This window comes from Entelurus aequoreus, linkage group LG21, assembly GCF_033978785.1.
Source record: "Entelurus aequoreus isolate RoL-2023_Sb linkage group LG21, RoL_Eaeq_v1.1, whole genome shotgun sequence".
Taxonomy (NCBI): Eukaryota; Metazoa; Chordata; class Actinopteri; order Syngnathiformes; family Syngnathidae; genus Entelurus; species Entelurus aequoreus.
In genome coordinates this window covers 16,153,714-16,166,401 of record NC_084751.1, presented here as the reverse complement: position 1 = coordinate 16,166,401, position 12,688 = coordinate 16,153,714, and the positions used below count along the sequence as shown (strand labels likewise).

Here is a 12,688-nt window from a genome sequence, read left to right as displayed (position 1 = left end):
TATGTTTGTATTCGTGTAGGCCAGGGGTGTCCAAAGTGCGGCCCGGGGGCCATTTGCGGCCTGCAGGTAATTTTTTAACGGCCCCAGGGCACATTTTTTAAAAATATGATCGAAATAAATAAAAAACATTAAAAGTGGTATTTAAAGAGCAAACAGGTGAAATGTAACAAGAAAATGTAGCAATGTTTACTCTAATCACACAAAGCTGCCATGTGGGCTGTTTCTTTCTTTAAAAAATAATAATGAATCAAAATCAATGTCATTATGAATTATTGACCTATTCAAGGCTTAAGAAGTTTACCTTCGCAATCAGCTGGTCTTGGTTGTGCTTAATAGTTTCCAGCAGGCTAAGGATGTGGATTACCTCAGGCGCTGTTGACAAACATCAGTATAAAATTAACATGTTTCAGTGTTTATCCTCATTACTCATAATCCTGACATTAGCTATTGACCTTAGTTAATGACAAAAGTTATTGACAAAGTTTGAAGAAAATATGTGATTGCTTGTGAATTTGAATTTTTTCCAAAATTTGTGGCACAGAATGACCATCCGGTATTTGTCAGTTATTGCTCACCAGAGCAGGAAATGTTGTCGGCCATTCTTTCCCCTCGCCATGTTGGCCTGTAGGCCAGGCTGGATCCAGGCTCTTCTGTCTGCCACATGTTGAGGGCTGCTGGTGAGGGGGTGGAGGGAGTCGAGGAGGGACTGCCGTTCCTAGTGAGGTGGGCATTGTGAGAGAGCCATCAGTTAACCATGACTGGTAATACCCAAGGGGCCTATCTATACACTAATATTTCAGAGATCAGTCCCTACCTTGTGTAACTCTCTGCATGTTTAATGCAGGTGCTAGTGAAGGCATATGAATGCGTTCTTGCCCATGGTGAGGTGCTAAGGGAGATAAATTGGTATTAAATGGTTGAGATCTGTTAACCACGGTTACTGGATGCTGAGATATTATTTTGGAGATCAGTCTTTACCTAGAAAGTTATCTCCAGTTGAGGAGTCGAGTTGACAAGTACTCATGACTATTGCTGGCACTCGGCGAGACGGTGGAGCTGGGAAAAGGGATACAAGGAGAGGGGAATATCTTTAGCACTAAGAATGTTAACCATACCTTTAATATTAATGTGGTGGTTTTGTTGTTTTCGATGTTAAGAGATTATTCCTTACTCTGCCTGTGCAATTGGCTTGCCAACCCCAGAGATGTGAGGTCACTATTTCCCGGGTCTTCTTCGCTATCATCTGAGTCCCAGAGACGATGCTGTTTCTCTACTTGTTTTGATTATTTTTATTTATTGATTGTATATAAATGTTGCATATTATAAATAAAGGTTCATAAAATTCCAAAAAAACAATCAATTTTGACATGATGCGTTTTTGCTCTAATAAAATAACATTATTATAATAATGTTATTTATATCACGTTGTATCACATTTCCTACTCTATATCTTTGGATAATAGTTTGTTGACGGACCCCATGGCTCAAATGTCAAATATGGTCAATGTTGCCAAATGGTAGTGTTTAAATATGGCCACTGTGCACTTCATCCACTATAGTGTTAAATGCATGTTCATGGACTCCTCTTCCTGGAGATCGCAAAAAGCCGCTGCCTGACCAGGGCTCAGAAAATCTGCAAAGACTCAGTCGTCCCACCCCCACCAAGGACTGTTTTCACTGCTGGACTCTAGAAAGAGGTTCTGCAGCCTCCGAAGCAGAACCTCCAGGTTCTGTAACAGCTTCTTCCCTCAAGCCGTAAGACTCTTGAACGCATCATAATTAAATTATCCCCTCAACTCCCCCCAAAATGGATTAACTCGCTGGAATAAAAAAGACAATATAACATACATCCATAAACGTGGACGCATGTGGAAAAGTGCAATATATTTATCCGTACAGTAATCTATTTATTTATTTATATATATTTATTTAGTTTATATATTTATATATATTTATTTATTTATATATGCACCTTATTGCTTTTGTATCCTGCACTACCATGAGTTTATGTAACGAAATTTCGTTCTTATCTGTGATATAAAGTTCAAATTTGAATGACAATAAAAAGGAAGTCTAGTCTAGTCCAAGTCTATTTCTTGTCAATACACTGTTAAATAATATATGCATTTGGACAGTTTGATATGCATATGTTCAGTTTGATTCTTCCATATGTCTTGCATGTAAAGGCATCTTTGAAAAGTATTTGAATTGATTTGTATCTGTCATCCAGCTAGACTTTAGCATGCATTGTCTTTTTATTGACTTCTTGCAATTTCTTATGTGTGAGAGACGTGATCTAGTCTCTTTTTGGCAGACGTACATCAGAAATTGTTCATGTTGTGTCCTCCTTTGCCCCCTTCCCGTGCTCCATCGTCCATGCCGTCGGTGCCGTTTGAAGTGGGAAAGTGTGAGATTAAAATCTGATCCTCTGTGATCTACAAATAGCTCCAAGACATGACATCAGACATGTCTCAGATACTGTCTTGACAATTCTTGTGGTGCAAGAGTAAGATAATGACTACATGAAAAGGTCACAAATGCCTACCGTAACACATTTTTTTTTGTATTAACAAAGACTAATTTCACTCTAAAAAGACATGTTTTTTCTTCTATTTTGACAAATGTTTAAACTACACATAATACGACCATGCTCCAGTGTTTATCAATAAAAACTAACTATGGTGACCCCAAAAAAAAAAAAATACTGTTTTTTACTAGCATTACTATACATTAGGGATGTCTGATAATGGCTTTTTGCCGATATCCGATATTCCGATATTGTCCATCCATCCATCCATCTTCTTCCGCTTATCCGATATTGTCAAACTCTTTAATTACCGATACCGATATCAACTGATACCGATATATACAGTCGTAGAATTAACACATTATTATGCCTAATTTGGACAACCAGGTATGGTGACGATAAGGTCCTTTAAAAAATAAATAAATAAATCAATTAAAAACATTTTCTTGAATAAAAAAGAAAGTAAAACAATATAAAAACAGTTACATAGAAACTAGTAATTAATGAAAATGAGTCAAATTAACTGTTAAAAGGTTAGTACTATTAGTGGACCAGCAGCACGCACAATCATGTGTGCTTACGGACTACAGTCCTACATCCCTTGCAGACTGTATTGATATATATTGATATATAATGTAGGAACCAGAATATTAATAACAGAAAGAAACAACCCTTTTGTGCGAATGAGTGTCATTGGGGGAGGGAGGTTTTTTGGGTTGGTGCTCTAATTGTAAGTGTATCTAGTGTTTTTTATGTTGATTTAATTAAAAAAAAATAACGATACCGATAATTAAAAAAACGATACCGATAATTTCCGATATTACATTTTAAAGCATTTATCGGCCGATAATATCGGCAGGCTGATATTATCGGACACCTCTACTATACATGCTTAAGGCATACTTGCCAACCCTCCCGAATTTTCCGGGAGACTCCCGAAATTCAGCGCCTCTCCCGAAAACCTCCCGGGACAAATATTCTCCCAAAAATCTCCCGATTTTCAGCTGGAGCTGGAGGCCACGCTCCATGCGGACCTGAGTGAGGACATCCTGTTTTCACTTCCGCTTTCCCACGATATAAACAGCGTGCCTGCCCAATCACGTTATTCCATACGAGGCGTCCGGCATACTGCCGATGAGCATGGTGCAGATGGAGAAGATCTTCTCGGCGTCCGTGTTGGCGCACACGTTGCCAAAGCCGACGCTGGTCAGGCTGCTGAGGGTGAAGTAGAGGGCGGCGATGTACGAGCTGCGCACCGACGGGCCGCCGACCGTGTTGTTGACGTAGGGCATCTCCAGGCGTTTGCCAAGCTCATGGAGCCATCCTCGGGGAAGAGACGGGAGGACAACAGGGTGACAAGAACTAAATCATCCAGACTAGAGATAAATTGTATTATGTTTATCTTACCTAAAAATATATTTATTATTAATTTAAAAAAAACAACTAAATACATTTTTACTATATTTTGCTAAAAACATCAAAATTAATTGTATTTTTATTTGTATTTTTTCTGACTCCTTATTACATCCAGCCATAGAATTATACATTAAAATAAACATTTGAAATAATTAATTTTAAATGATCATAATAATTTATTTAAAATGACCATATTTAATTATTAAAATAATTGCTTGTTTATCAACAACTTTAGCATTTTATTCATTACATTTTGAAGCTCTCAGAAGCCAAGTTATGTTATATTCCTTAAGATTTATTTATGCAAGTTTGAAGTATCAATTATCTAAACACAGTTTTGTTTGCATATTTTCAGGATATATATATATATATATATATATGAAATACTTGACTTGGTGAATTCTAGCTGTAAATATACTCCTACCCTCTTAACCACGCCCCCCACCCCCTACCTCCCAAAATCGGAGGCGTAATGCTAGTAATAACATGCTGATAGTCTGAAGTTACTGAAAATATTAGAGGAAAAAAAGAGGCCTGGTTGACCTCATTTTTATTGGCCTTTCGAGTTTTATATTACCGTATTTTTCGGACTATAAGTCGCAGTTTTTTTCATAGTTTGGCCGGGGGTGCGACTTATACTCAGGAGCGACTTATGTGTGAAATTATTAACACATTACCGTAAAATATCAAATAATATTATTTAGCTCATTCACGTAAGAGACTAGACGTATAAGATTTCATGGGATTTAGCGATTAGGAGTGACAGATTGTTTGGTAAACGTATAGCATGTTCTATATGTTAGTTATTTGAATGACTCTTACCACAATATGTTACGTTAGCATACCAGGCACGTTCTCAGTTGGTTATTAATGCGTCATATAATGTACACTTATTCAGCCTGTTGTTCACTATTCTTTATTTATTTTAAATTGCCTTTCAAATGTCTATACTTGGTGTTGGGTTTTATCAAATAAATTTCCCCCCAAAAATGCGACTTATACTCCAGTGCGACTTATGTTTTTTTCCTTCTTTATTATTGTTGTGTTCATTCAAGTTAATCTTAAATACTGTTCGTATACTTGAATGCCTATTGGTAATGTGTTCTACTGTCTTACTCAGGCTATTTACGTTGTGCCTTTTGATACCTTGAAGCCACCGTAGTTGGGCTGGGCCTTTTGGAGGAAGTTACTGAAATAAAGCAGGTGCTGTTGTGAAGTTGAGCGAGGCTGTTGTGTCTGTTATTTGAACATAACATTTGGCGAACGAGGATGGCTGACACACCTATATTCTCCCTGCCACCTCCGGACCCGTTTCTACCCCTCCCGGGCGATCCTGTCATTCCCTGGAATCAGTGGAAATCGTCTTTTGAGACGTATCTTTTGGCCACAGGTTTGGACAATGCCACTAGCGCGAGGAAGCGCGCCATTCTCCTACACCTGCTTGGAGCGGAGGGGAACAGAATTTTCAATTCTCTCAGCGGTACGCTGGACACTTATGATGCAGTCATAACAGCTTTGAGCGGACATTTTGTAAAATCACAGAATATCCTACTCCGCCGGTTGGAGTTCAGACGAATATGTCAGCGCCCGGGTGAGTCTGCCAGGCAGTATGTAGCAGATTTAAGAGCCCTATCACAGAACTGTAATTTCGGCAACCTCACTGATGAACTCATTCGAGACCAGCTCATTGAGAAAACGTCTAATCCCAGAGTGCAGGAGGAGTTGTTACTCAAGGATGCAACTTTGACACTTGATGACGCACTAATAATCGCAATACAAGTGGAATCGGCTACTGAATGTGCGGCCAAAATTGCGGAAAATAAGCCTCATAGGCCTACCCCTGTTATTGAACAGTCAGTGCAACAGCTATCAACCTCAGACCCTGATGCTGCTATACAGGTAGCGCGTCCCCAGCCAACACGTCAACAGAGACGGTGTGGGAATTGTGGCTCCAACCGCCATGCAACAAGGGCCCAGGACTGCCCTGCTAGGGGCCAAACTTGTCGCCGTTGTCAGAAGCCTAACCACTTTGCCAGGTGGTGCCGGTCCGCTCCGGCCGATTACCCTGATGCACAGTCACATGACCCGGCGGTGCCTGTGCGCACTGTAGGCCCCCACTCAGCGACTTTCTCGAGGTGCCCTGTTTACCTGGATGACTGCTGTGTCCCTCTCCTCCTCGACACTGGGGCCAAAGTGTCACTACTGAATGTCGACACCTGCAACCTGCTCTTCCCGAACAGACAGCTACAGCCCCCGTCCACTGCCCTCTGTGGCTACGGCCGCAGCAAAATCGATGTCGTCGGCCTTCTCTACCTCCCGGTTCGCTACACCTCTACAGCTGTGGACCGTTTCCCGTTCCACATCACGCGCCGCGGCGAGAACATCATGGGCCTCGACCTCTTCACTAGCCTGGGTTTTACCCTGCAGGACAACAGCGGTATGCGGATTCTACACGTAGCGTCTCCGAGGCAACACGACCAGCCGGAGCTGTTTAACGGCCTGGGCTGCCTCAGCTCATTTACACACAAGCCACTCCTGGACCACAGCGTGCCTCCCGTGGTCCAGCCCCTTCGCCGTGTTCCCCTGGCTTTGCGGGACGGCGTTACGCAGGAGCTTCAACGCCTCCAGGCTGGTGGAATCATAGAGCCCATCGACGCTTCCCCATGGGTATCCAACATTGTCATCGCCAAGAAGAAGTCGGGCGGACTGAGAGTCTGCGTCGACCTCCGCCAAGTGAACAAGGCAGTGGTGCCTGACAAATATCCTCTTCCTACGACGGAGGAACTCACTACACACTTCCACGGCTCCCGAGTTTTCAGTAAATTGGACTTGCGCCAGGGCTATTTACAAGTCCCTTTACATAAGGAGAGTAGGGACTTGACAGCGTTTATCACCCACACTGGCCTGTACCGCTACACGAGGATGCCTTTTGGGCTCAATTCAGCGCCGAGTTGTTTCCAGAAAATCATGTCCACAATCCTCGCTAGCTGCACTGGGACTGTGGCGTATCTGGATGATATTGTGGTGCATGGGCCAGATGCTGCCACACACGATGCCCGCCTGGAACAGGTTTTCACCGCACTCAAGCGCCACCATGCCACGCTGAACACAGAGAAGTGTGTTTTCGCTGCACCCGCCATAGACTTTGTTGGGTTCCGTGTCTCCGCCGACGGCATCTCGCCTCTCCAGTCGAACGTGGATGCCATCATCGACGTCCCCACTCCTGCGACGGCCTCCCAGGTGGCATCATTTTTGGGGATGACAGCCTACTACATGCGGTTCCTGCCTCAGTACTCCTCCATTACGGCCCCGCTCAGGATGCTGCTCAGGCAGGAGACACCATGGTCTTGGACTCCCAAGTGCCAGGTTGGTTTCGACGAGTTGAAGCGGCTCCTCACCACGTCTCCGATCCTGGCGCACTTCCAACTGGACAGCCCCACATTCGTGACCTGTGATGCTTCCGCAGTGGCTCTAGGTGCCGTTCTGTCACAGATCCATGATGGCGTAGAGAGACCGGTAGCGTTTGCCTCTCGGGCGCTCAGCCCCACTGAGCAGAAATATTCAGTGGGCGAACGGGAGGCACTCGCCTGTATATGGGCATGTGAGCGTTGGCATCTCTACTTATACGGAAGGTCCTTTACTTTACCGACGGACCACCAGGCCCTGACGACCCTGATGTCTACCTCTGGTGTGGGGCACAGGCCCCTCCGTCTTCACAGATGGTCAGACCGTCTGCAGCAGTATGACTTTCAGCTACAATTCACCCCTGGCAGGAATAACGTGGTGGCAGACTACCTGTCCCGTCCTGCCACCACCCAGGGCCCCGCTGTCTCCCCGGAGGACGAAGAAGACGTGGTCCACCTGGTCCACTCACCATTGAAGGACACTGTCTCCCTTCGTGATTTGGAGACGGCCTCAGCAGCCGAGCCTGTCTTCACCATGCTGCGTGACTACATCAGACACGGTTGGCCTTCCCGTGTCCCACCTGAGCTAGAGCCGTATTCCCGTGTGAAGAACGAACTGTCATGCTGGGGTGAGGCCTGCATCGCCCGGGGACACTGCGCTGTTATCCCAGTAGCCCTCAGAGGGTGTGTCTTACAGATGGCACACCAGGGTCACCTTGGCATAGTCAAAGCCAAGCAAAGGTGCCGTGACACAGTGTGGTGGCCCGCCATCGATCGAGACCTGGAGGGACTCATCCGCTCCTGTGCAGCGTGCCTCACCAGTGGGAAGACTGGGCCACCCGCTTCGCCTCCACTCCAGCCCCTGGACTGGCCAACTAAACCGTGGGACCATCTCCAGCTTGATATCTGTGGTGAGCTGCATAATGTGCCACACCACCAGAGGTTTCTTGTGGTGGTCTACGACCTGCATTCCAAGTGGCCTGAGGTGGCTCCCATGGGAACGGTCACCTCTGCTGCCGTCGTCGCCTTCCTGGACCGCCTGTTTTCCCGTTGGGGTTTACCCCGAGCCATCACCACGGACAACGGTCCTCAGTTCCTGTCCTCGGAGTTCACCGCCTACCTTGCCAGCAAGGGTGTTACTCACATCAGAACCTCCGTCTACCACCCCCAGGCAAACGGGGGGGTGGAAAGGTACAACCAATCACTGAAGAATGGACTGCGTGCTCACATGTCCGAGGGATACTCGCTGGAGGCTGCACTGAATCAGACCCTCCTCCACTACAGGGCGACTGTCCACTCTACAACAGGGGTCTCTCCTGCCAGCCTCATGGTGGGTCGAGAGTTTGTGCTTCCCCTGTCGAGACTCCGCCCACCGATGGCCGCGAGCCCGCGACCATGCTTAGCAGCAGTCAAGTCTCGCGTCAAGGGACAACAAACTTCCATGAAGCAAAGGTTCGATCAGAAGCACAGGGCTAAATGGCCAGCTGTCAGAGTGTCGGACTGGGTCAGAGCGCGCCGGCCCCACCGCGCCAACAAACTGTCAACATTCTGGTCTGCTCCATACCAGGTCAGCCGCCAGCTGGGCCCAGCTTCATTTCAGTTAACCGATGGATCCCGTTGGCACGCTAGCTGCCTGCGCAAGGTACCTGCCCCTCCTCACCAGCCTCACGTCACAGGGGTGGCACCGAACATTCCCGCATTGGGGCCACGCCCTCCGGTGCCCGATCCAGTGGCAGCACCCCTCGCCCAGGCTGTGCCGGTCGCGCAGTGCCCTGCTCCAGCACCGGCCCCACTGCCGGTCCCCCTTGCTCCTGAGCCTCGGCCTGTTAGGGCCCGTGCACGCCCTGAGCGTTTTCAGGACTTTGTGGCCACCTTCCATACTTGAAGTTTTAAGAGAGGAGGGGAAATGTTGTGTTCATTCAAGTTAATCTTAAATACTGTTCTTATACTTGAATGCCTATTGGTAATGTGTTCTACTGTCTTACTCAGGCTATTTACGTTGTGCCTTTTGATACCTTGAAGCCACCGTAGTTGGGCTGGGCCTTTTGGAGGAAGTTACTGAAATAAAGCAGGTGCTGTTGTGAAGTTGAGCGAGGCTGTTGTGTCTGTTATTTGAACATAACAATTATGTATGCATTTTCGGCCGGTGCGACTTATACTCCGGAGCGACTTATAGTCCGAAAAATACGGTAATAATAATAGTAATAATAATACATTTAACTTAAAAGGCGCTTTTCTGGGCACTCAAGGACACAGTACAAAATCAAAACAATAAAATCAATTGGATAAAAACAATAAAGATCGTGAAGATTTACAATGAATCAGCAGTCAGGAATAGGTGTGTTTTGAGTCTTGATTTGAAGAGGGATATTGAGTCTTAAGTTACGAAGTCTGGTGGTAATGAGTTCCAAAGATGAGGGGCTGAGCGGCTGAAAGCTCGAACACCCATGGTGGACAGTTTCAATAAGGGGACATTGAGATGGATGGATGAAGAGGATCTTAGGGAACATATTATCCAGCAACTTGAGGGTTCCAGGTTCGATCTCCGCTTCCGCCATCCTAGTCACTGCCGTTGTTTTCTTGAGCAAGACACTTTACCCACCTGCGCCCAGTGCCACCCACACTGGTTTAAATGTAACTTAGATATTGGGTTTCGTAAAAGCGCTTTGAGTCACTAGAGAAAAGCGCTATATAAATATAATTCACATCACTTCACAAAGGTTGAATGGAGGCAACTGGACTCTTCTTGCTTGATGAACACGTTTCAGCGTTGCTTTTATTCAACCTTTGTGGATTATACGACCTGATAAATCGGAAAAGATACACTTTATTTATTCCACAATGGGAAAGTGATGTGGTTGCAGTGCAGATTCAAAAAGTGCTCAAAAATAAGGGTAAGAACTGTATATATAACATGTAAGTATTACATGTCGTATTTTAGCTCAGTGGCCTAGTGGTTAGAGTGTCCTCCCTGAGATCGGTAGGTCGTGAGTTCAAACCCCGGCCGAGTCATACCTGAGACTATAAAAACGGGACCCATTAGCTCCCTGCTTGGCACTCAGCATCAAGGGTTGGAATAGGGGGTTAAATCACCAAAAAATGATTCCCGGGCGCGGCCACTGCTGCTGCTCCCCTCACCTCCCAGGGGGTGATCAAGGGTGATGGGTCAAATGCAGAGAATAATTTCGCCACACCTAGTGTGTGTGTGTGTGTGACTATCATTTGTACTTTTATATTGCTACTATGGTACATTTTTAGTCTATAACTTTTGTTTCCACCCTCTGTTTACGCCCTTGTGTGCATTGTCCTTTCCATCCTTATCCTATCCATCCTTTGTAACTGAGCTACTGTGTGGAACAATTTCCCTTGTGGATCAATAAAGTTTGGTCTAAGTCGAAGTCTAAAACAAGAGGGCAACATTAAAGCAAACAAAGCACATTAAATACCTTTAAAAAGAACAAAACTGATGCAACCAGCTGCCACTTCAGCAGCGCCATTTCTACATACAGCTACAAAAATAAAACTACGATAAATAAAAACAGATTGCACAATGCATACGCAAACAACAAAAACAAAACAAACACCATTTCACCACTGTGAAGGCCTTTGCGGAGTGCTACGCCATCGTCTGCGGTTGTGGGGGGACGACGGCCAGAAATAGAAACAGACCAGCCCAGAGAGCCAACACCATCCCAGTCTGCCCACTAGCTCTCGGCCAATGTACGGATTAGTGAGAATCCGTCCAGGGAGACCAATGTGTCTTATTCAGCCAGGGCTCCTGAGAAGCTCATCCACCTCGACGCTCAATGCCACACCTCCGCATCCCCCGTCTCTTTCTACACATCTCCTCCGGTCTCTCCACGCGGACTCCGGGGTGGCAGAGAGCCAGCAGATGGTCTCTGGTGCAAACATGGCCATGGCCAAAAGGCTCCTGAGGGAGATTCAAAGGTCCGCAAAAAAGCAGCGCAGAAGTCTTGATTGAGATTGCGCAGTTCCAAAGGGGCCTGAGCCAAAATGCAAAAAAACACATTAAAAACAGGAGGGAAACATTAATACAAAAGGAGGATACACAAAAGCACCAAGCTCCTTCAACCAGCAGTTAATACGCCATCTTGAAAAAAAAAAATGTGATGACTACACACATACTTTTTTATACTCTAGTCCAGGCAGAATATAAATAGATGTGCACATTTTGGATTGATACGAATACATTGGAAACAAATTGTTCACTCATTTTTTGTGGAAAAATAACGAAAATAATCAAAATTAAATGTTTTGTCTCAAATAGAAAATCAATCCTGCTTAACTTAAAATAATAAAAATAAACATCTTTCTTTAGCAAAAGTGTGTCTTGCTTTACCTAAATCAGAATACAACTAAATTAACAGAATAACAATTTGCCTTAACTAAAAAATAGTAAACATAAAAAATATTAAGTTTGTTCTGCTTATCTTAAACAGTATAAAATGTTTTCTCTTAAATAGAAAATCCTAAACGTTAAAAATAAAATAAAAGTTTTTTAACAGAAGTCTGTCCTGCTTAACTTAAAACATGATAAATTCAGTGTGCCACTGTATGATAGTGATGAAAGTTGGAGACGTGCTCTATGAAAATTATTTTGACAAAAGTAACTGTTTTAAAATTATCAAAAAAAATAAAGACTGGTTACGCTGAATACAATTATTTTATTTTACCACCATTTTATTATCAAAAAAAATAAAGACTGGTTACGCTGAATACAATTATTTTATTTTACCACCATTTTATGAGCATAAGGCTACTAGGAGCTAAATGCTCGTGACAACATGCTAACTTTTTGATGTTGCTTAAAACAAAACAGAATGTAGAGAACATTCATCTAAATGTTGACTGTACACATTATAGTACAATTTTCCAATACTACCAAGTAAAAATACCTGATTTGATTTGGTCATGCTAGCTGCTTCAAGGCTGAATGTTACTGCCAACATGGTAAGATTCCAATGTTACTGGAAATATTCACTCCAGAAGCTACATAAAATGTATGTAAATGTATAAAATGTATTACTGTACTACTGTATCGAATGACTTCAACAGAAATGCTTTTTGCACATTTAACATTATATAAATTTTTTATTACACTAGCTGCTTCAGTGCTACAATGAGCTGAAGGCTATTTCGCTAACATTCTGATATTACTGAGAATTATTTATACGTCAACACTCAAACTACCTAATACACACTACAAATAAACCTGTTTTGACTCTAAATTGTAATATTTTATAGCCATGCTAGGTTTATCAAGACTGCCTGTAGCTAAAAGCATTGTGCATTAGTGCCAAAAATAACTGACTATAAAAGA

General features: G+C 44.1%; 1 protein-coding gene across 2 annotated transcripts in view; it reads right to left on the bottom strand.

Moving 5' to 3' along the window:
• Positions 1-301: 301 nt before the first annotated feature.
• Positions 302-12,688, bottom strand: part of znf462 (zinc finger protein 462) — a 95,968-nt gene continuing 83,581 nt past the window's right edge. Inside the window, exons 14-17 of one of the 2 annotated variants that reach the window (XR_009823632.1) lie at positions 979-1,056; positions 815-847; positions 576-715; positions 302-372 (exon numbers count right to left, since the gene is read on the bottom strand). The gene's annotated coding sequence lies outside the window, so the exon portion shown is untranslated. Of the gene's footprint in view, positions 373-575; positions 716-814; positions 848-978; positions 1,057-9,478; positions 11,352-12,688 lie in introns of those variants that run through there. The other variant, XM_062031056.1, reaches the window with a different exon arrangement.